Source organism: Aythya ferina (assembly GCF_964211825.1).
Source record: "Aythya ferina genome assembly, chromosome: 6".
In the NCBI taxonomy this organism is placed as follows: domain Eukaryota; kingdom Metazoa; phylum Chordata; class Aves; order Anseriformes; family Anatidae; genus Aythya; species Aythya ferina.
The window spans coordinates 13,715,496-13,740,070 of NC_140303.1; the positions used below are offsets into that span (position 1 = coordinate 13,715,496).

Below are 24,575 nucleotides of genomic sequence, written 5' to 3' on the forward strand. Positions count from 1 at the left end.
GGGAAATAAAAGATTGGAAGATCCCAAAGGATTCTGTTCAAAATATTTCTTTTGTTCTGTAAATCCAAGCAGAAAGAATTGAAGTTGCACTCAGTAACAAAGGTTCAAACCTCACTGGAAAACCTTTGCATGTTTTCATTTATAACCTGCACCCTAGCACTTGGTTTTGACAACACAGCACTAAAAAACACTACCTTTTTGCTCTGACCGCTTCTTACGCCTTCTTTTACAGCGACACCCGGCCATGCTGAGGGAAGTTCCCATGCTGAGAGCCCTGGGTAAAAGCGATGCCATGCAGTCCCCAGACAGCCCAGTCCCTCTCCCTCTCCTCTAAATATACAGTGACATTTCAGTGAGCAAGAGCCACAAGGAGCATCACCTCTGCCGACTACCTGCGGTCTTCACTTGTGCCAGGTCCCTTCCTCGAGCAGAGCGCTGCAGAGGCAGGTGTCACAATTAACCCCTGGGGACAGCCTGCCAGTGAGAGGGGCGAGGACAGACCACAGCCTTCAGGTGACAGTATCAAAGACAACCTCATTAGTCTTCTTTCATCACTACCGGGTATGGAAAGGGAGATTTATTTTTGCTTATTTTACTACTAGAAAGAGGAGGGCAGTTCTTTGGCTTGGATCCAGCCTTACGTGTATTCTCAGAAACAGGGAGACGTAAGAAAGAAGTTGATGAACCCTTGCTGCATAAAACAAAGACGCCTTTCAGCATCCTTTATACTTGTTTCACACTTTCTTAGTTATTTATTATCTCATATATTGCCTAGAAACACACCAAATACATTTGTGAATAACACAAATCTACAAATCTCAAACAGGAATGTTTCAGTGACATTTTTCATACATTTTTTCTTAGCCCAGGTTTTGCTAACAGATGTACCAATGTCAACACTCACTGTGTCATTTTCCAGCCTTTTTACAAACAGAAAAGCAGCATGTGCCCTTACATGATAATGTGGTGCTATCTTGTTTCAATTTCATTGAAATTTTCCATTTCAGTCCTGAAATAGAAACTTGACATGATTTCTGCAGGAAGCCTAAGTGCTGAGGGCTGCAAACTCTCACTCGCTTCAGAGTTCAAGTTCTACTTCAGCATCGATGTCAATGGGCAGTTGCACTGATTGAAGAAATACTGCAAAGCCCATTCATGTTCAGTTTGCACAATTTAAACTGAACTTGCTGTGGTGAAACAAGCTGCCAACGCCATGGCTTGCTATCACATGTTTACTGGATAAGAGCACAGGTGGAACTGGGTCTCATCACCATTTAAGACCAGTTTCCCAAAACAGCCTCCCTGGGACAATGAGGCCCAATCTTCCTTTACAGGAGGTCAAATGTCTTCTGGTTCCAGCATCTCTGCTCTTTTCTTTACTAAACACCATACACTTGGGCCCATAAAACAGAGAGAGGCGTGCTCTGGATTAATATAGCAACACTTTCTCCTTCATGTAAAAAACAGAAATAACTTCATTTAAAAGTGACAACAGTTTGGCATTGGGGCCTGGAATGCCACATCCCAACAGGTCTGCACGGTCATGGAGAAACTACGATTGCCATCAAGGAAACTAATATGAAGCCCACTGCTTCAATGCCAGCACAAGCACTGCCTGCACTTCAAAAAAGCACATTTCATCTGAACAGACATCATTTAAGCCTGAATGTAACAGTTTTGTACCTTGCTAATTAACAGTTTCGGGCCAAGTTTGACATTTCAGTTCACATTAGATGTGTGTGACAGGGAAAGGACATGATCTACATGTCCATGAAGGAGAAGCACCATTGATACACACAGGGAGAGAAAGGGGAAAAAAAAAAACTCCTCAGGAGAACGGGAATTGTACATTTCAGGAAATGTATTACCTGAAAAGTCTCCACGCACCAGCAAAAAAAAATACATCAGTGCAAGTCTCATTTACTTATAGATTTGCCACTATTATCAGCTTATATTCTTTGAAGAAATGTCTGCATGCAGTATTTTGTAAGCATTATTAGTGACTTTTCCCTACATGCATACATCATGTACACATGTCATGTATTTTCCAAGCACTAGGATGACATCATAGACCAACAGCAAGATTTCTTTCAGTTCGGTTCTGCAGCAAGAATAAATATAAACTAGCAGTAACCACTAGGATTTGCTACAGGTTAATTACAGCATGAGCATTTGCTCTTCACAGCTCCTGGCTGCACACCAGAAATTCCAAGCAGCTTTGACACAATATCCCTCAGAGCTTGCAGTTCAGGTCCTCAGATTATTAAATCTGCTCCAACAGCACCACCTACTGCTACACTACATACATAATTGATTTTACATCTAATATTCCATTGGCCAAGAAAGCCCAGAGCTCAGCTCAAAATTAGAAATATCTTATGATGTTTGCAGATTTATTTTGAAGCAAACTATTTTTGTACATCTATTTATTACGAAGTTTTGTTTTTAGCTATCATCAGCTATCCTTATGGGCTTTTCTTCAAGGGCTAAATCTTTCATTTTTTACATTATTTCTGAAAGATTCCTTAAATACCTATGAATGTCAGAAATGCATTTAAGATGTGCAAAATTTCCAAGGAAAAAGTGGTAGCCATTCTGAGAATAAAACCCAGCAACTTAGACCTCTGATTAAGTAGCATATACATTTTTGTCATAATTTAGAAAATTACAGTTGCAGCTACCAATTAGCCCAATAGTTAATTGGAAAAGAGATCTAAAATAGTTTAAAAAGTCCCAAAGATCTTGATGCTACTAAAAAAAGTCAAGCAGGTATCGTGAGACTCGCTTACAGGATTAAGCCTGCTTGTAAACTTACCAGGCTCGCATACTGGATATATTTCTTCCTTTCACAATTACAATCAGTTATCAAAATCAGATCAAATACTCAAAGAACTCTCAAGCCCTACATGTCAGCTTTTTATATTTATTTTATTAAGATGGACAGGATACAAATTTTTGGTCGAACAGGTAAATACTTTTTTGTAACGTCAACTTGATATAGTTAGATATTTCTTAACAATATTTTCCTCTATTTTCAAATTGTTCTGATCCAATGTTCTAGAAATTGCTTATTGTACAAACTTTTTTTTTTTTTTTTAAGATTTGAACAACTGTCAATACATTCAGATGAATTATCTCTAATATGTATGCATTAGTCAGAGTACAAAGAATCTTGCGATGTATTTATAAATATGGTCTGCTTACCTTTTTAACTACTACAGACACATGCTGATTCTGCAACCTGCAAGGAAAAAAAAACACATATAGTATTTTTATCTTTCACAGATGGTAAGTCCTGACCTTAAAAGGGACAAATTTCTGTTGTGTGAAACTAAGCAGTACATACTGCATATTAATGGTAATAAACAGTACATTGGTAGCAGAGCAAAATCCCTTGTAAACCCAGCAAAGGGAGGGGAATAAACTATTCTGGATATTCCTGGTTAGGGAAAAATAAAACAATAAGAAAAGACTGAAAATGCCTAGCATTTGAACCAAGAAATGTTCAGAAACCACAGGTAGAAGCAGCTGTTTAGCAGAATCCAATCTGGAATCTCTGCATCTTCTTGCAGAAAATGTCAGCAAAAAAATTTGGCCAATAATGGTTTAAAACTAAGATCAACTTCTGTGTTACCACAACCACAATATCCTGCAAGCAAATCACAAGTTGCCTCCTTAATTGATTTTTTTTTTTTAACTTAAATCATAACTTTTACTTATAGTGATTGATTTTAAACTATATAAGCACCACCTCACATTGCACCCCCCTTTTCAAACACCATTTTCTTGATATTTCATCTTGCATTCTCCTAAAGTCTCTACAAAACCGCAAAGCCCCTCAGCTAGAAGCACTGGAAACAAAAGGGTGATGTAGAATAAGAAAGATACAGGGTAACAGGAAGGACTAACTCTGCAAGAAATTTTCCTTGATTTACACACACACACACAAACAACATTCCTGTTCAATTAGGAGCACAATAATTTTGCTGTTTATCTGTAATAATCTGGGGGGGGGGGGGGGGGGGCAGAACGGGACACACAGTAGTGGATATATGTTGCACCAGGTAAGAGATTTTGGTATTTGCACCTCGAAAAACAAAATTTCCTGCTATTACACTACCCACAAGAGGGTGCTGGCACTCTACAAAGTCTTCCACTAAGTAAACTTAAGTTATACAGCACACAAGTACAGCAATGGGCACAACAAACTTACGAACACATACATTAAATATTGAACTGCTTTGGTTCAGTTAGACAAGAAACAATATTTAAAGTTCCAATACTGGAAGACTGCAATAATTCATTCTTTTTTTTTTTTTTTTTTTCTCCTCCCAGAGACACTTTAGTTTCCCAACAGTGCATGGTGGCATTTCTCAGCAACACTACCAATCCAGAAACAACAATAATATTTTGGACTTACCATAAAGTACTAAAAATGTTTGGAAAGCTCAACTGGAGTCAGCTTCCCTGACTGTAACAGTCTATCCTCAAACACACCAAACTGTAAATCGCCATACTGTGGATACTGCACCTACATCTCCTTTAATATTTTCCCAACCTAACAGTTCACAACAAAAACTCTTTTATTCGGAACACCCAGAATATGCACTATAAACCATGAAATTCCATTATTTGGAGCAAATATCCACAGAAAATATGAATTCCTTAAGTTTTTGATAGTTCTCATTCTACATAAGCAGTGCTTTAAATAAAATTATAATTAAAGCTTTGACAAAACTACTAGCAATTTTTAACTAATGGTCAAATTTTTACAGTAGTGTGAACTGGAGTTGTTTGTCAAATCGTATTTTTTATGTGCCCTATCACCCCAGTTGGTAATTCCGTGAACTTCAAACACACTGAACAAACACAATTCTTGAGAAGTAGGACTTGAAATTGGTTTATCCCTAAGTGCAAACAAATCTCCACAGGCATGACACATAAGGAACAGTTATACAGTACTTACACTACTAAAAAGCCTGGCAAAAATGAAAAAGAATTAACAAGTTTATTTTCTACCTCTGTGGCTAAATACAACAGCCCAAGTCCCTGTGAAAGGACAGCTGGTGTGGTGGAATGGGCACTGCCAGCTTGCATCCCTCACCAGCAGATGGGGCTGGGTGGGCTGGACACTTTTGCCCCCCAAGAAGCAGCACTCATCTGCTCAATACTAGGAGAAAATGCTTTTTTTTTTTTTTTTTTTTTAAATGCTATTGTTAAAAACAACACTATACTTTAAACTCAAACAAGACACCATTTGAACCTGGGTTTTCAAAGCTGGTAGAGCCTTGTGCCCAGACACCTGCTCAGGGCTCTGGGTGCATTCACTCAGCAAAGGATGGCTCTGCTTTGAGGTTTTATGGCTCCCACAACAGTCAGCAGCAAAAAAGGCACCTGAAGGTCAGCAGCCAGTGCAGATCCTGCAGCCTTGCACAAACCCACCTGCGCTGGTAAGCACTGGGCTGGTGTGACAGAGCTTCACTGCTGCAGGACTGTAAGTAGTAGAGACCAGAAGAAGGAAAAACAAGACTTGGAATACCTTAAACCAGTCAAACACACTAAATGGGAAAGAGAGGAAAATGCCCCTCAGTTATAAAAGCTGTGAGCAAACCTCTCATCTTCTACATTTCCTGCCTGGTGGCAGCTGGATACTTCGGGACTTGTTCAGGTCATAATGTGTTTCTCTGACATCTTTTGCAGGCAGAGCCTCATATTTGTGTGCCAGAAGGGCTCTTCTGAGCAGCATCTCTACACTGCTACTGCCCCAAAAGCACTAAACAAATTCTGAGTCCCTTACTAAGTCCCTTCTTAGTCAGGAAAAAGGCCCTGAAGACAGATGCTATCATCTGCTCCCTTCATGGAAACAAGATTGTCATTTTCATAGAAGTCTACCCTACTGTGACAGACAGCAGTAAAATACTTGGAAAAAACAGCCTAAGTAGAGCTCTTTTTCACCATGTAACTGGAATAACAACTAAAAAGCAAAGCAAATACAAATAAGGCTAGGCATAGCATTGAAGCAGCACTCGACACAGCTCTTTTTGGCTATCAAAACACTACTACACCCAAGACTTGTGGTACTTTCTGTCGCGTTCAGCTTCTTGCAGATGAACAGGTTTTCAGAGAAACCACACAGACGAAAGAGCTAAGAAAAGTGCCTTACCCAGTTTGCATCCCTACCACCTCCTCCATCCAGTCAACCTCAATTTCAGTTATCACTACCGAACCCTCCAGTCACTGAAAACCGTACGAAAAGATAGAAATCAAGAGACTTCCAAACAGCTTCATGTCTAAAACAAAGAAGACCTAGTGGGTTTACTCACAGAAGAGTTAGGAGACATACCCAATACAATTTCCCCCAGTGCAAAGAATATTTGAAACTCATTTGAAGAACACACCATGCTGGGGATTTATGATTTTTTACAGCTCTGCTGAAAATGTTTCAAGGCTTTATCCACACAATAAGAATCAAATCGGAGGTCTGATAACTGCACCTCACATCTGTGAAACACCTCTAACTGCCAGGCCTATCACAATTTCCTTAGCGGAGAGGTACTGAGCAGCACCTCCAGCTAAAACTCTGAGCTCTTTGCTGGTCAATAGATAGTCCTACGTCTTTGATAAAAGAGAAAGAATTTATGACTCTTCTTAAGCAAAAAGATCTCCTTCCTCGAGGGCAATTAAGGACTACCTGGCTGAGTACACATAAGAGTTCCTGCAACTCCAGTGCAACCACTACCAGCAATTAGTGCCCCCTCCTTAGCTCATTTGCAGTAAGATGAAACCCTGTTGATGCACCTGTGTTAAGTTTCAGCGCTGCTGACTTTCACACTGAGCTCTCTCTCCATTTGCTCAGCTGAAGGGTAAGTGGAGAACAGGTGGCACAGGAGAACACCAAGAGGATGCACTCAGGTAACCCTCAAAGAACAGCACTGCACAGTACGAAACACAGCTCTGCCATTTAGAGAAAGACATGAAGTGCCTCTCACCATGCTGGATGCATCTAAGTGAAAAAAAGGTAAAAATGGTTCCTGCTGCCAGGCCAGCCTAGTTTCCCCATCAGTTTATCTAACCTCGTTAGCGTTGCTAGTTGTTCAGCTCAGATTTCTTGGTGAAGGTGAGTTTTTTGACCACAGAAGGTGCCAGGATGGCCCCTGACACAAGGAGAAGGCCGTGCATGGAGCGGTGCCCCTAGTACAGCTGGTAAGCTGCTTGAAGAGCTTGTTCTTCCTTCCAGGGCAGCGGAGACCTGTGAAACTGGAAGATGAGCGACCTGTACTTCACACAGAAAATAGCTTCTGTTAACTTTTGTGTCAAAAAAGTACAACTGCAAAGGAGCACAGAGAGACAAGCTCAAATTAAACACAAAATTACAGGCTGAGGGAAAGGGACAGCCTGTACAGGACCCTCCATGGGGAGCCCCAGGGTCAGGTGTGACGTACATCAGAGAAGCCAAAGGGAATGGCAATCTTACGCTGTGCGCATGCACTAAACATTCATATTCCACTCCAGTAACTTAAAAATAATTTTATGCTGTATTTTAACTTTGCAAAATAGTAGAAGAGCAAATTCAGCTCTGCATCGTTTTGTGGAAGAAAAAGGATGGTCAATTACATAGATCTCTTGAATACCCTTGCACAAAGGGCAGGGGACTCTTACCTCCAGAAAACAAACAAACAAACAAACAAAAAAAACACTAATTGTAAGAACCACTCAAACACAAGGTGAATGTCAGGAGGCACCCACCACCGGCTAAATGAACAAACAGGACAAAAAGCACTGGTACCAATCTCTAAGTATTTACTTTCCTATTTGAAAAGCACAGGTAAGCTGCACAGCATCTCAACTGCACACTTTCACATGAAAAAAAAAAATAAATCACGGGTATGTTAATCTGGCATCACCTGTTCTCAAATTTTAACGTTGGTTCAGGACACAGCACTGCTTAGAGGCAGAAAGCAAGCCGTACTCCTCAGCTCATTTTTGCTCAGTTTCCATCCTGACTCAAGTTGTGTCAAAAAGTTTCTCACAGAGAGGTCAAAAAATAAATTCAAAGGATGATACATTTTTCATGCAGACAAAAACATTGTTTCTAAACTATCTAGTTTACACCCTTCTTAGCACCACAGGAGCTAGTCTATTAAAATGGACTTACGCCAGCCTTTCAACACCCGATAAAGGCAAACAAGAAACCTTTATTCCCTCCTGAGCTGTTCAGGCATTCCTCCGCTTGGGCACACGCAAGTGCCAGGACACACGAGCTGCTAAGCAAATGCAGCTGACTGGGATTGTTCATCTGTCGATTTCTAGAATTTGTCCCTCAGGGCATTTTTAAACAGCATTTTCTTCTTCAGCTAGGAATAAATAAGGAACCTTTCCCACTTCAAACTGTCATCACCAGTTTCCAAAGGGAGGTATAACAGAGCATGCCTCCAGTTTGGGACACATTGTGAATAACCAGGGCTTTGGTCCCACTCTTCATCTTCTCCCACTGTTCCCAGGAAAGATGTTTTCGTGGCAGATTTTGCTACTATAGCATTAGCCTGGAATTAAAGATGTGATGTGTTTTTTCATAAACCGATTGGCCAAGAATCTGACTTGCTACACACACAGTTCAATAACACAGCTACAAAACTGGATTTACCTCTGCAAATGCTTTTTCCATCAAAAAGCATTTGACATCTATGATGATACCCTACCTTAATTTATCAAACAGAATTAATGAAATAATACTCCATATCCAAACTGCAACCATATACCCCTTTTAAACTGCTCATTTAAAAATCTAAAATAGATTAGGAAAGGCTAGCAACCACTCATCATCAGAAAAACATACTGTTTAGGAAAAAGTACAGTTTATGCACATAACAAAGCTGAAAGTAAAAAATACAGTGTTCCATTGTGTAATAGCTATCTGCTCTAGCACTATGCTCTTTTACATGTATATACATATATATTTATATATATTTTGCAGTCCTGTCAAATGCATCTGCTTCCCTTGGCATAAAACCTTCTTTTTTATTTGGGGTGGTGGCATATGCAGAAAAAGCATCAGCTTGCAATACACTGAAATGAAAAGCTTTAAAAATTCTACAGCTATTACACAACAGGAATTGTGTTAGCAGCCGCCGGAACAAAAAGGATGCTACTCCATGAAACAATATCCAAGCCATCAAGTATGACTGCTTTTGCTGCAGGTACCAAATAGGATTATGTTCAGCATTTATTCTGGAACACTCAAAGATCCTAAACTGTTCTTGCAAAACTGCAGATGCAGATTATTTTTGCAACCATTCTCTCACCAAAAAATGGTTTCACATATTCACAGAACATCGGTAAGGAACTTTTCTTTTCTTAGTTTTGTGATTCCCTACACTTTAAAACTTATAAAGTGTTGATGTATTAGTTAATTCCTAACTCCTTAATATAAAATTTCAGTTTCCAAAGTTACATTATTTCAAAATCAAAGATTTTAATGCTATCCCTACTTTCTACAGGAACACATCCTATTTATAAGAATGGCTACCTCAGAAAAGAATGCAACCAAGGCCATAGGAATTATTCATGTGTGCAAAACATCTTCAAGGAAATCTAGGTCTTAATCTTTTTTTTTTTTTTTTTTTTTTGTGATTTCACCACAGCTAATGTTTAAACATTGACATTACTTGTTTAGCTGTTTTAAACATTAGTCAAACTGAAACAGTACAATAGGACAATCTCAAGACTAAGCAGCAAATTTGGAAATACAAAGGAATTTAAAAAATCAATCGAAAATAATTTCTCTCTTCCTATCAGCACCTTGGAGATAACAGCTACAAGAAAACATTACTCCAGACTAGACTGAGAACAACTTAGGCTAGAGGACAAACAGGGTTGGGACAACCCACCCATCCCTGGTGCACCAACTCATTCCGGTGCTGGAAGAAACTCCATCAGGACGTGGACGTTCCTTAACCAACAGAGAAAGGTGACAGAAGTTGCTGTCCCTGCTACAGTGAGTGCCTGGGGTTTCTGCTTAATGCAGCCTGAAAAAAAGAAAAAAAAGGTACAAAACCTCTTGAATTCTTGTATTACAAATTTTTGACACACAGTAGAGGAGCACAAATCATTCATCACTTGAACAACATTTGTATCTTTAGGACTTCAGAACAAGACAGAAGGATTTTTGTTCTTTCTTCCTCCAAAAGTTAAAGAGAGGATAAAAATGCCTCAGAAATCAACGTTTAGAGAAAGGATGCAAAATATTCATCACTTAGTTTAACAGTGTTCAAAAGTACCAGATTACATCTCGCACTGAGGATGCATGAACATTTTCCCTGGCCCCTGCCCCAAGAGACCAGGAAGCTAACTGCGGGAAGTCAGTCCCTGCAGGATCCACAGTAAGTTTACTGCCACAAAGTTTGCTAGTCACAAAGGTACATTTCTCCTTTCCACTGTGTTCTGGGTGCTTCAGGACTGCTGTAACAATATATCTTATTCACAGGCTCCTGCTTTTAAATGCAGACCACAATGGCCTTTTGCTGTACTGAAAGGGAGGTTTCATGTAAAGATCGGGCCTTTGATAAAGCTGGAGAATTAACCATTTACAAAACACTAGCTTAAAATATGTTTTTAAACAATTTCTTATTTCCCCTTCCACTTTAATTCATGACTAAGGACTGGTGCTCCTCCAGTCCTTTGTGCTGGGAACAGACAGTGGAGATCTGACCACAGAGGTGTATGGTTTCTCCCAAAATGGTGTTCCCACATCTGCCCCACATCTTTACTGTCTGGCAGAAAAGCAAACCACTGCCACTGCTCCTTCCACTGCTGCTTGCTCTCAAATGCCGTTGCAAAGCATGCCATGCATGAGACAGCTGCTGGGAAAACTGGGAGACAGACCATGGACAGCAGGGGTTGGTTGGATGGAGGCACCTGGTAATGAGGCACAATGGGCTGGGAGCTCCTGAGACATTTCTGCAGCTTGAGGAACAAACACTACTTACTGTTGATTTAAAAACAGAGCATCAACAGCGTTACCCACCTACACCTGAGAGAGGATGAAAAAACCCCTCCTCGTGTCAAGATCCAAAGAGCACAGGTGTACCCTCCCCTCAAACAACTGCAGCAAAGACATCTTACACAGCCCAATCCAAGAATTTGATTGATTTTTCCAGAGAGAAGATTTGAACACAACTTGATCGAAGTTTACAATGCCTATATGAAGATAAATCAGCAGAACAGGGCGCTGCAGCTTCAGCAAAAGCTGTATACCAATATAAAATATAGAAGGTGGAAAGCAGGTTATTTAACTGCAGTGGGTTTATGTGGCAAGGTTTTGGTAGCAGGGGGCTGCAGGGGTGGCCTCTGTGAGAAGAGTCCAGAAGCTGCCCCATGTTGGATAAGGGCCAGTCTCAGCCAACTCCAAAGGGACCCGCCACTGCCAAACCAATAAGCGATATTGAGTGTGCCTCTGTGAGAACAGACTTAAGAAAGAATTAAAAAACTGCTGCACAACAGCAGCTGGGAGAGAAAGGAGTGAGAAACGACACTGCATACCCCAGGGTCAGTGCAGCAGGAGGGCAGGAGGTGCTGCAGGCAGGCAGCAGCAGTTCCCCTGCAGGCTGTGCAGGGAGAGGCCCCTGGTGGAGCAGGCTGTCCCCCTGCAGCCCATGAGTCCCACATGGAGCAGATCTCCACGCTGCAGCCCCCCCGTGGGTGGAGGAGCCCCCGGTGGAGCAGGTGGATGTGGCCTGGAGGAGGCTGCGGCCCATGGAGAGCCCCCGCAGGAGCAGGCCCCGGGCCAGAGCTGCTGACTGTGGGGGACCCGTGCTGGAGCAGTTTGCTCCTGATGGATGGACCCCATGGTATGGACCCATATCTGGAGGAGGTCTTGAAGAGCTGCTGCCTGTGGGCAGCCCCTGCAGGATCAGTTTGGGAAGGATGGCATCCCAAGGGAGGGACTCCACGGGGAGCAGGGGCAGAGAGGGACTGAGAAGGAGCGGCAGATATGAAGCGTTAGGGACTGATCCCAGCCCCCATTCCCTGTTCCTCAGCACTGCTCAGGGGGAGGACTTGGAGAGGGTGGATGGGGAGAAGGTATTTTTAGTTTCTCTCTGCTCTAGCTTGTTAGTAATAGGTAATAAATGACATTAATCTCCCTATTCTGAGTCTGTTTTGCCCGTGACAATAATTGTTGAGCGATCTCCCTGTCCTTAGCTCAACCCTTGAGACTTTTCCATCATATTTTCTCCCTTTTCTTTGACAGGGTGTGAGAGAATGATTGTTTGTGAGTTCAGCTGCCCAGTAAGGTAAAGTATCTGTAGTATTTTGGTGGTTTTATCTGCACACATTTTGGGCTTAGCCTTTGATATTCATCACAATGCCAACCATTCTCTCATGCACTTTCCCCCACTGCATCTGTTGAAAATAAAAGCCAGGAAGCATAAAGCCAGGAACAGAAAAAATCTGGATTGCAGTCATGTCCCAAAAGCCTGGGCACCCAACAACAGCAGTGAGCACTCTGCCATCACAGCCATCTCTCCCCCCTCCAGCAGACAAGCTGCGGTCACCGCTGGCACAGAATGCGTGTAGCGAGCACCCAGCCTCTGGAGGCATGTGGTGTGCTTTATTTTTAGATTTCTTTTTAAAATAAGTGTTATGCCTTTAATGTGAGAACACTTCAGCGCTCTTTAATCTTTGGGCTTTAACGTGCATATTACAATAACTGCAGAGGAAAGCGAAAAAAACGTACAAGAAATGTTCCTGAATCACACTATTTTACTGAACAAAGGATTGGGGCGTGATTAGCTGGAAATTATGTTTCCGGGTCAATTGTTCTTTCACTGCTTCTCTACTTATGCATAGACTGCTTTTGTGTTTTGTGCGCAGCTAGGGATCCTGGGGACTGACAGAGTGAAAAGAGGCAAGCTGAGCAGCCAAGGAACTGGAAAACCAGTGGAGCTTCAGCCCCTTTTGTGACTGGCGATGGAGCATGACTGAACCACAAGCAGGGACCTACCTGCAGGCACCCAGTGGTCCTGTTGATGCCCCACAACGTGAGCTGGGGCAGTGGCAGGCAGGAAAGGGAGGGGGGTGCCATGTGAACTGCCTCACAACTGCTGGAAACTAAGAAACCAGCGCCTGGATTTTAAAATGTGTTGTCTACAAATATGAGTAGATTCCAAGAACTTCGAGCTAACTTTTGAGAAGCCTCAACTTCCTTCTCTCCTCTGAGCTTTGGAAGCATTCTTTGGGATCTGTTGGCTACAGCTGGCAAGCCGTCTCTAAGACAAGACTGACTCAAACTGTCCTTTCTAAAGTAGCTTCTTGCAGTACTCAGTATTAAATATCTATATGCAAAATAAAAAAAAAAGTTATGGTGTAAAATCTGATTTGAATCACCACACCGTTGTGTGGGCAGAGTGTTTGCCATCACACAGCATTAGACATTTTACAGGCACGTTGTGCAGATATGATACTTACCACTTTCTCCTTAGTGAAGAAATTGCAATACATCCAAGTCTGACAAAATCAGCACGTGAAACACTTGGGAGAGGCCAGGCAGGGCAGGGAGTGGAGCAAGGGAGAGGGAGAATGATGGCATGAGAGAGACAGCACAATGCCACGTCTGGAGCAGACCCTCCTGGGCTTGCACTGCTCACATACAGAGAGGTTTTGATAAGACTTGTGTATAATGGTTCTTAAGCAGAAACCACAGCAAAGGGCAACAAGACCAGAATTTTTAAGAGACTCAAGACTATAGAAAACAATTTTGATATCCTACCCCATCAGCTGTGTTACTTTAAATGAGATCCTAACCAGCTTCCCCTTAACAATTCACTGCTTTTGTTGGTGTGATTTCATGTATTTCTCCTCTTTCCTTAAATAGAAAAGGCAGAAATACAATGCACAAATCCCTTTTTCCACTGAATCTAGTAGCAGTCAGTAGATAATTCATGCTAATTTTCAAAGTCTTTTTATTTTGAATTCAGATAAAATTTGATAATTTTGCAGATATTAAATCATTTCTTCCTGAGTATGAAAAATTGCTTCTGATCACCAAAGGAAATTAGGTTAATGAGGGCAGAAATACTTATGCCTACTTTACCTACTAACTAAATCATGCAGAGTGGCCCCAAAGAGCAAGGCAAATCTGAAACAACATATATTTAAGTGGGGAAGAATCAGGCAGAGTCCCAGACAGAGTAAAATTTTTCTTAACTTCTGTGCACTTGAAAAGTTCCATCAAAAAATAACATTTTAAATACCAGTGGCTGAAAAAACTTGGTTAAAGTAACGTAGCCTTCAGTAGAAACACAGACATTCAAAATGCAGCAAATGGAAATAATTCACTTCACTGGTCTACATGCAACACAAAACGCTTCTCCCTGCTTATGCCCCCCCAGCCCCTGTGTCTGGGGGTTGATGCCTGCCACTGTGTGGTTTCCCAGAGCATGGGAATTCACACACTGCCTGTGCTTTTTCCCAGTATTGGCCCAGCCTGCTCGGCTCTGCCTGGCTGTGACACCTGCTGTAGCTGCTCACCGCAGCTGCACTCCAGCCGCATGGCCTTCAGGTTTCTACTGCAAACTGCCAATATCCAGGTTAATCCTGCAAAACCAGAGGGAAATGTGAAATGCAGTGCTTAACATTGCATGCAGAGCTCAGCACATACCCAAGTTACAATTTCTGGCTACCAGACTCAGTGCCTAAAATACATTTGCTCAGCAAAAACACTGAATATTGCTTTCAGATTTTTTCAAAACATTGAAACAGCGAAATGACAGGACATGAAGGTAAGTATTTACTCACAGGAGCTGGGTGATCTGCTTCTCTCAAATATTAATCTCTCATAACCGAGCTTTGACTCTGCCCTTCATGAACAGAGAAGATGCTACTTGTTCTCTCGTTCAACATCATTACTGCAGGTCAGCATAAATGTCACAGTAAGCATCACAGGCAGGGATCTCCCAGACTGTCCCATCTGAGCTCTGCAATACAGCAAGCAATACAGCAAGGATGTGCTGCCTCTTCAGAGAGGTTTCATCAGGATAAGCTTAAAATACCTGGGGCTCTATGATGCTCCTTCAGATGAGACCAAGGCCACACCTCACCTCCCCAGACCTTCACTGCAGTCACAGCTCAAAACCTTTCCTTTTCCACTGTATATTGGTTCCCAGCTAGTTAAACTTTCAGCTCTCACATCAAAAGCTGACCCCTTCCATTTATTTTTCTTTGGGGCAGTTTCTCCATACTTTGTGGATTTATAGACAACAATCCTTTCCGAATTCATTGGTTTTCCTTCAGAGCTGGGGCTTATGAGTTATTTTAATGGTGGTTGCTCAAAAAACTACATTTGTGTAGAAACAAAGCCCTTCGTGAGCAGCAGCACAAATACAAGCTTCAGAGGTCTGTATTCCCCAGGGGACCTTAGGGGGCAGCAGCTCAAACAGTGAAGAAGGACCAGGATATTTCTGAGGATAGGGGTCATTTCTCAGGACTGAGGTTCAGCATTTTTAAGGATGTGCTTGCAGCCACCTGAGATCTGCAGTGACTCCAGAAACAATGAATTGGGGCCTGGGTAATTTACAGTGAAAGGACTATGCTGCCAAAAGGCACAGCCCATCCTGCCAACTGTTTGAGCGGTGTTGGGCCCATACCTTATTGCATGTAGAACCCACGTTTATCTGGAAATACCTGTTGTTGAAAAGCAAATACAGAAAGATAACCTGCAGAGTATAATTTTATAAAACAAATTATGTCCTCAAAGAAGAAGCTGTGCATTATCATTTACTAGATATCTTGAGTGTTATCAGTGGAGCACTGGTTAGAAGCAGGCATACTGACCTATCTAGGTTTTCTAATGTTTTTCCTTGTTATCAAGCAGGAAACAGAGGGAGTTGGAGTTAATAACTCGCATTGATAAACATAAATCAATATGGTATTTGATATAACACCATAATCATTAACTAGTTCTGCAGAGACAATGGTGACTTCCAGAACAAAGGTGCTTTACGGAGAGGGGAGAGTCAAGCCAAAGGGTTTTTTGTGTTGAGAAAACTTACTAATGCAGTTCCTCAAAATGCAGATTTTCCAAATGCAACTGGAGAAGGCCCCGAGCAGCTCAACCCAACTTTGATGCTATCCCAGCTTTGTGCAGGAGGTTGAACAAATGACTTCCAAAGGTCTCTCCCAAAACCATTTTCTGTGGTTGCACTGGAACCTATACGACCAGACCTTTGTCATAAACTGGTGGTTCACAACCAGAACGGACTGGAAAGGAAGTGTTGGTGTACTGGCCAGCTGTGTTAGCCTGCGTGCTGGTCCTCATACTGACACAGCGAGGGAACAGAAGCGCTGGATATAGCAAGAGAGTTATTTCTGTCAGGAACTTGCCATTGCATAAGGCATAGCAAAATCTTACATGGAACGCTGCACATCTTTCCATTTCGTGCAAATCAGTATCACTGCAAAGCAGAAGGCAAATAGGGAAGGAATACAGGGTAATACATGGTGCAGTGAGGCTGAGGGAAGTGACCCAAGAGTCCAGCAGAACAAACCAGAATGACTGTGCCAAATGCAGCAGAGAAGGAAAAAAAGGAAAGCAATTACCTGACCTGTAGGAGAGAGGTACAGAACCAAATGAGGCTTTTTGTACGAAGGCAAGAAATAATCAATGCTTTTCAGGTGGAACTGATATGGGCAGCAGATGACAGCACAGCAAGGCTATGCTAGATGAGCCAGGAGCGCCTTTATCTTCCCAAAGCCTTTCAGAAAGCATTTTTGCATGTCTGCTCCACTTCGGCCAAAGCCACAGACACATCTTGTACCACCACGACCTCCCTGCTCCACCTCTGCCACTTCCCAGACATCTGCTAGCACACAGCAGGTCTAACGATCACCCCATCACAGCTCCCCAGGAACAGCAGCAGATTTACAGAGGGACAAACACTGCTTGGACAACGTCACATCTGCTCCTGAAACAGGGTGGAAATCTCCCATTCCCCTGGCTCACAGGCAACCCCTGACATACCAACACCAGTGAGCAAATGAGACAAAAGTGCTTCAACTACAACAGAACTACAGAGAGGAAGATAGAGAAAGTTGATGCAACCAAGGTAACAAAGCAAGCTCAGACACAGAAACAAGGAATACAGCAGTTCACGGGTGCTGAAACCACGCTCTTGAGTAGGACTTAGATTATGCACCTACTTTGGGGACCTCTTACTGTATCTACATTAATTTTAGACTCGTTTTTATTCTGGTACTAATAAAAACTTGTACCTGTGCATGCATTTCATTCATACGCATACACTGCATGCATTTTCACTGAAGTAGGGAGGAATCTATTTGTTCAGAAGTTTAGGCAGCTAACTGTTCTCTGAAGGATAACCTAAACAATGTGAGCAATCACTGGACAAGACACCAAGACTTAGTCTCTGAGAGACAAACACCTCAGGTGGGGATGCCAGCAGCCTCCTAACACAGGTACAGAAATCATCTATTCCAAATTATCCCACCCCATACACATTAAGCTAGTATTTGCTACCAACACTTCCACATACGAACTGTGTATGCCTGAAATCCAGCTGCAGCACCAGGCGTCTGTACACACCACAAGTGTCAGTGGATGTAAAAATATGTATACGCTCACTTTCCTGGAATTCTGTCCATCTAGGGGTACTGCTGCTTTCAAGCCACTCGGAGGGCTGTGCCGTTCGCATGGTTCACAGAACAGCCACCACGGCTCCGTATCAGAGGGACCCATACGGGTCTCAGAACCCTCACCAACCCGACCCAACACTCTACAAGTGAAAAAAAAGAAGGCTAGGGGATTAATTAGGACATGCCAAACGATGACTATGGCTCAACAGCCAGAGCAGCCTGGCCTGTACAGTGACAGTGAAGTATTCCATTTGTAACCATCCTCTCACCTCTTGCCAGGATACCCTGCTGCCTAGCTGTTCTTCTGGGTCTCCTGATGAGAGGAAGTCTGCAACTAAACACAGCGTTAGTGTTTTCTGCCTCTTCCCAAACAAAGGGACTACACTGTCCTGATTAATATGACCATTCTCTACTTTATGCCCCATTTGGGCTACACCAGAGCACTGAACCTATGCAAGAAACCACCAGAAGGCAGGTATGCAAGCAAGGGAGCAGCAGCAACAAAGCCAAAACCTTGGCTACTGTCAAGGAACTATGTTATACCAAAGGCTACCAGGGGAACAATTCTTTTCCTGCTTTCTGCCGTTGCACTATAAAAGCTATGGCCATCAAAATATTGTCTTTCTTTTTCCTTTATAATTCAAAGCAGCCTGTTCCATCCATGCTGTCCTATAGATCGGATGACACTCTGGCAAGAGAGTAACAGTCAATAGCCACATTCCTCAAATGCAACAGAGCTCTTATTGCAAGATTTCAACATTGTATTTCCAGTCTCTTCCACAATCACTCGATGCAATCACGAAGAGCTATTTAGAAAATGTCCTCAAGCACATCACGAAAGCTTGCTTACGACCAGAAAGCCCACTTTCTTTTAAAGTAAATTTCTTCAACAGGTTATGGTGCAAGACAGAGATTGAAGCTGCAATAGGCTTGTGCCTTGTGCCTACAGAGCCAGCAGGGACACCGATGCTGAGAGAGGCTGCAAACATGCCTAACAAGGACAGCAGAACAGGTCTCACGAGTATCGTGGGCATACATCAATTCATTTTAGACGTCCTGTGCACCAAAGCTGTCAGAGTACACGGCGTGCTACCTGAACACGGTGACCACCCGGTGCACCCTCAGCACACCAGGATTAACAAGCAGCCTGCGCACGAGGCAGGCTGGCTGCTGCTCCCCTTGGAAGGCTCTCTTCTGCTGCAGCACGGCAGAAGGTGAGACCCAGCCAGACCCTGCCCTGCAGCTGCCGGGCCCAGTGGCACCACGGAGAGCACCAAAGCCCAGGGAATCATTTTGCTTCCAGGCAAGTTCATTCACACATCTTATTAACGGTGAACTCGGTTGCTTTATCTACTGTGGAGAAGCAGGAGGAAAAGCATGTAAGAAGATTAGGTTAATACTATATTTAAGCATATGTAAGGACAGTGAATGAAATACTGATTATGCACTCGCTCAATTCAAAAAAAAAAAAAAAAAAAAAAAAGGCAAAAAAACCCTCACTTTCTAATAATAGTTCCAGGGGATAAGAGGAGAGAAATCAGGCTGCACCAGAAAAGCAGACACAGCGACAGCAGTACTCACACCCATCAGCACTGGAGCCTACGGAAATCAACTTTGGCACAACAGGACAACCTACCCAAATGCTTGCAGGTCATCGCTCCCTGCGCACAGACACTGCGGTACATTCTGGGAGGATTTTCCAACTTTTTATCATTGTGGACAAATGTATAGCTAGGTTTCATGAAATTTCCCAGATTTCCGCAAGGAGACTCAAACATGGGGGCAACGCCAACTTCACACGGACAGCTCTTGACTTCACAGCACTGGAAGGACGCGTTGGTCCTCATGCAATGCCAGAGGGAGACTCGAGCGCTTGCCCTGCCACGAATCTGAGCACGGAAGGCTTGGAGGGCAGGCTGCGGGGTTAAGAGAGGATTTTCTACACTTTCTTGAAGGCGCTTTAGCCTGTGAGACTTTGACCCTTTGACTGTACTTTGTCAGAAGCTCACACCAGCCCTGGAACTAGACCCCCACGCTTTCGCTGGCGTCAGCTGTACTTGCTGGCTTCGCACCCTCCATTGCTGCTAACTCAGCAAGCGGTCCCGGTTTAGCTTCTGGTTAATCAAAGGCTGAACTAGCGATGGAGGCACAATCCCATCACAAACTTGCAGGTGGCAAGACGTGTCCCCAGAGCTCATCCTCGTGTTTTCTGGCACCTAATGGGAGTCCACACACACTGCTCCTCCGTGAGGACCAAAGCACAACAGGCAGAGACAGCCAGGGGTTGCCACAGGCAGCAGACTCCTGATTGCAGTTAAGATGCTAACGTGCACCTCCAAAACACGACTGCCAGAATCCCTGTTTCTAGTTAAGCATTAATTTCCAGCTACTCTTTGTTATCAAAACATGGTATCACACTACATCAAACTACAGAACACTGCTTGGCATCGGTGAGTGGCAGGAGATAAAAAGCATCTGTAAAAATACTACTCCAGGAATGTCTGTATGATACATATTAAATCCCAGGAAAGCACATCTGCTTTCAGCACTTGAGTGATGACTTCACTGGCTGTAAGAGTGCTTCTAACCAAGAGAGAGGCTGCAACTTGAGAGCAGACACCAAAGCGAATTCTTCTGGGAAAATGGGGCTGTAGTGCCACACGGCACCTCTGGGAACTCTGGCGAGGAAAAAAAATGGGAATGCATTATAGCCAATCTGGAAAACATGACTCCTTGGTTTATTGGGGAAGATGACCTTAACTCAGGGCAGACACGTGGCCTCCCTTGTGGCTCCACACCTGCCACACAGCACCCAGATTTTGTGCCGGCAAGTAGTCCCAAGGGGCTGAACACCTCCCTGGATCAGTGTCCAAAGGGGACATTCAACCAGCTCCGATGCTTAGGTTACAAAAGCTATTCTTTGTGTATAACGCAAATTTGTGTATAATACAAATTTGTCCTCATTTGTGTGATGAAAAAAAAGGCATGCTCATACGGATTAATAAGCTATCATGAACATGATCTCTTCTGAAATAAAACACACTGCTGAATTCCCATCGCGCAAAAGCACCTAAAACACGTACACTGCAAAGCTGACCAAAGGCTACCAGGACTTAAAAAAAAAAAAAAAAAAGTAATTGGGACAAATACTTGACAAAACAGAAGTTCTCCTCCTCCTTCTTTGGTCTCTCGATGTGAACTACGTGTCAGGAGCAAGCTTTATAACCCGGGCAGCAAAGCAGGGTAATCAGGCAGGCTCCCCCCACAAGCTAGCTTCATTACAAGTTTCTCACAGACAGAGCACAGTTCGGCCACCTAACATCCAACTGTGCATGCTCATACCTCTCATTTTTCAGTTACATAAATACAGCAGTACTGGTCCTCTATCTTTAAACGTGAAAAATATGGGAAGTTTAAGAACAAACGCAGCGTTGAAAGGTGTTATCTTAGCCTCTTTTCCATCAGCATAAATTTTTCCTTCCCATCCTCATAACAGGATCCAGGGTGGGCCAGGCCCAGGCTCCCCCCAGCCCATTGTCAGGGGCCGCCCTCTCCCCTCGGCAGCCACTGCAGTTACAGGGCAAGTCTGCGGAGTCATCTTCCTTCACTCTCCTACTGCTCAGCAGGATCTCCCGAGTTACAGTCCATACCTTGACGTTTACACTGTCCCCAGCTGGATTCTTCTACCAGGGCCGTCCACACTTGTGCAAAATGTTATTGAGAAAAAATAGGGCTGCTCCTGCCTTTGAATTAAAGATTCTACTGTGCTCTTACTGGGATTCATGTGAAGACTTCTTTTTTTAATTACTCAGCAACTGTGCTCAATATTTGAGCTGAAAAATAAAAAATCATTTTGATTCAGAATGGACTTAGTAAACAATTTGTTGTTTAATACAGTCTCCACCAAAGAAGTCTGAGATAATTTTTCCCCTCTAATAGTTCCCCAGCAGGCTGTGCCCAAACATTACACTATAATTAAGCTATGAAAAAGGCCATGAAAGTTCAAACTTAAAGACTCATTTGCTAATAAAGATGAAAAGCTGAATAAATCAACCTAAATAAAAACCCACTTCATTTTAGATATACTGAAGAGTTTCTGCAGAAGTCCTTCTGAATGAGAGGCAGATACTGCCTCTGAAACTCAAACAGATCAAGCAGAAGCCTCAACTTCTGGCTGAGGTTGTCTCACAAGCCCTGTGTAAAAACTTCATTTTCAACGTGCTACAACCGAGAAACAGAATAAACTGAAGTTTCCATACTTGCGTGTTTTCTTTTTGAACAAATTTTAAGCAGTTAACCTCTTCCCAGAGTTGATATATGACAGTACTAACAGCAGAAAGGAGTAGGGAGAGCCGCTGGAAAATTAAGAGACCCAGTATATGCAGAGTTTGAAACAAATACAAGTTGGCATTGGTATAGTCCTGAAGCCTGGCATTACCAAAGGCCCTCTCACTAAATTGTTTATACAACTTAAGGCATTAGTAACAACAGCAACAGACAGCAAGGAAATCAGTTAGACAGTACACCCTGACACTCAGCTTTGAATTAAAGTTCATCACCAAATGAGGAAGCTTTCTACTTTCCTTTAAATTAACGATCCTTCCCCACTTTCTCAAAATAAAAATACCTCAGATATTCAGCACCTACCCACGAGGCCCAAAACACAGGTCTGAGAGCTCCATTCTGTTAGAATCTCTTCAAAAGAGAAGTAAAACAAAATTCAAAGGTTGACAAAAAGCCTCAGAAAACAAACTGGAAGAGATCATGAGTATAAATATCCTAAATCTGTGCTGGAGAAAACAGGAAATAGGCAATGCTCTTCAGTCCCCAGAACAGACTTGCCTTTTGCCAAAAGCACTTTACACAGAAAAACCCTGACCCACAGGGTTACGCGGCACCTACACGAGGGCACTTTCCTGGAGAGCTGCAAGAAGTCTTCACTGTGACATTTCAAATCTTCCCTGATTTCTCAGTCGCGAGCAGGCTTGCTCCAGTCAGCTCCCGCTTCAGCCCCAAGGGTAAGGATGTGCTGAAAGGACAGTGATGGTGCCCAGAGCTGGCCTTTGTTCCCTCCTCACCTAAGGCAATATGACACTGCTGGCCCCTGCCCTCATGAAAGAAAACAAGGAAACTCAGCTCCTCCTGGAATGACTTGTGAAACTTGTTTTCCTGTTTGTCTTTCTACCACCAAGATCCTCTGATGTCTCAATAATATATATCCATCCAGCCAACACCTTTTCCTCTAGCTGGAGTGATAATCTGAGAACTTCCTCCACTCAGCTGCTTGTCCTCGCAGGCAGTCTTGGCACTTGCCTTTGACATCTTTACCCTCTTGTCAAATCTGATCGGCTTCTCAATGTTGTTGACCAATTTCATTCAGGACGCTGGCAGCGTGATGCTTATGCAATGGGAAATAAAGCCAAGAAACATATAGGGGTGGCGGAGGGAAAAGACATTTGTTCACAGAGGCAATCCTGTTTTAAAAGCAAAGGCAGCATCCTCAGTACAAGAGACAGAAGCACAAAGAGACCTAACCCTGCCACGTCAGGGAAGACATTAAAGAAACCAATTAAAGAAGACCTATTGCTTCTCCTCTCCGTGCACATAAAAAAAAAAAAATAATACATGAAATTAGGAGAAAAAAAGAAGACAAAAACCACAGAAATACAAAACCATCACACCAAGCATCAGGTACAAATGAAAGAAGCTTGTGGCTTCCGCACTTTCACAGATGCTCGGTATCACACAGGGGAAATCTCGGTGCTGACACTTGCAGCACCACCGCAGAAGGCAACACCTCTGACCTCCGCAGCTCCCCCTGGCCCGCAGACCACCCGGGGCCATCCCGGCGGGCAGATCCTTCCTGCAGCTCGCCGGCCGAGGGGACAGCACCGAGCCACTGAGTCACGGCGCTGGCAGCTGGCCCTGGCTCGCCCCCGCAGCCGCCGACAAAGGCTGCACCGCCGCAGCTCAAGGTAACCTCTCCTCTCCTGCCGCCAGCCAGAGCTCCCTCTGCACACCACAGCCGACCAAAGCTGCAGCTGAGCCACGGCGGGGAAGGGAAAAAGACCCCAATTTCCCTCTGCAGCCACACACCCTCCAGGCAGCTGCTGCCCGGGGCATCCCTCTCAGCCAAGCTCAGCTCCCAAAGCCATGTAACATCACTTACCTGACACAACCCCTGTTGTTTGTTGGTTCTTCTGGTTTGTCCTTTTTTTTTTTTTTTTTTTTAAACGTATAGAGGTGCTGCTGCTCAGCCACAGACCCTGACACTCACAGCTGATTCCCACAAGACTCCAAGGCCTGCTGACAACCTCTTTGAGGATTCAAATCACAAAAAAAACAGTATTTCTCAGACCTACCGTGCAAGCAACATTCATTAAAAGGATGGAAAAAAACATACTCTGCAGTTAAACAGTAGGAAAGAGCAAAAATAGCAACATTGTATGCAAACAGGAAAAAAGCTTGCTAGAAAATATATTTTCATTTGCTTACATAATCAATTTCCCAAACATTATTCTTCTTGTCATGCAACACTTATAAAGGTATTTCCTTTAAAACCAAGGTACATAAATAACAGCCTCTACTAACAAATACTGTCTAAAACCACAGTTTTAATCTTTGGTGCTTAAACCTAAACTGAAATCCATAGCGTGGCAGCTGGAAGGCCTGAGTTTTAAAGGTGCCAAGCATTTACGGGTTCCAGAAGCTGCAGAAGCAGGAAGCACTACGCTTATCAGACCGCATCCTCAGATGCTCCAGCAAGGATTCTCACCTCACACACCAGGAGTCCTGCACCCACTGAACTGACTTCCAGTGCAAGGGGCACCGAGCTGACAAGCAACACCCCCAGTCAGCCTGTTTCAATCACTCCTCAGATCACCACAGCACAGAGGCACACCAACCTGCTGTTTCAGCTGACAAATTGT

General features: G+C 43.3%; 1 protein-coding gene across 4 annotated transcripts in view; it reads right to left on the bottom strand.

Annotated features, from left to right (window-relative positions):
* ADARB1 (adenosine deaminase RNA specific B1) overlaps window positions 1-24,575 on the bottom strand; it is a 63,762-nt gene that overhangs the window by 37,497 nt on the left and 1,690 nt on the right. For 3 of the 4 annotated variants that reach the window (XR_014694526.1, XM_084524316.1, XM_084524318.1), the window contains exon 2: window positions 3,205-3,241. The gene's annotated coding sequence lies outside the window, so the exon portion shown is untranslated. Of the gene's footprint in view, window positions 1-3,204; window positions 3,242-6,398; window positions 6,652-24,575 lie in introns of those variants that run through there. The other variant, XM_084524317.1, reaches the window with a different exon arrangement.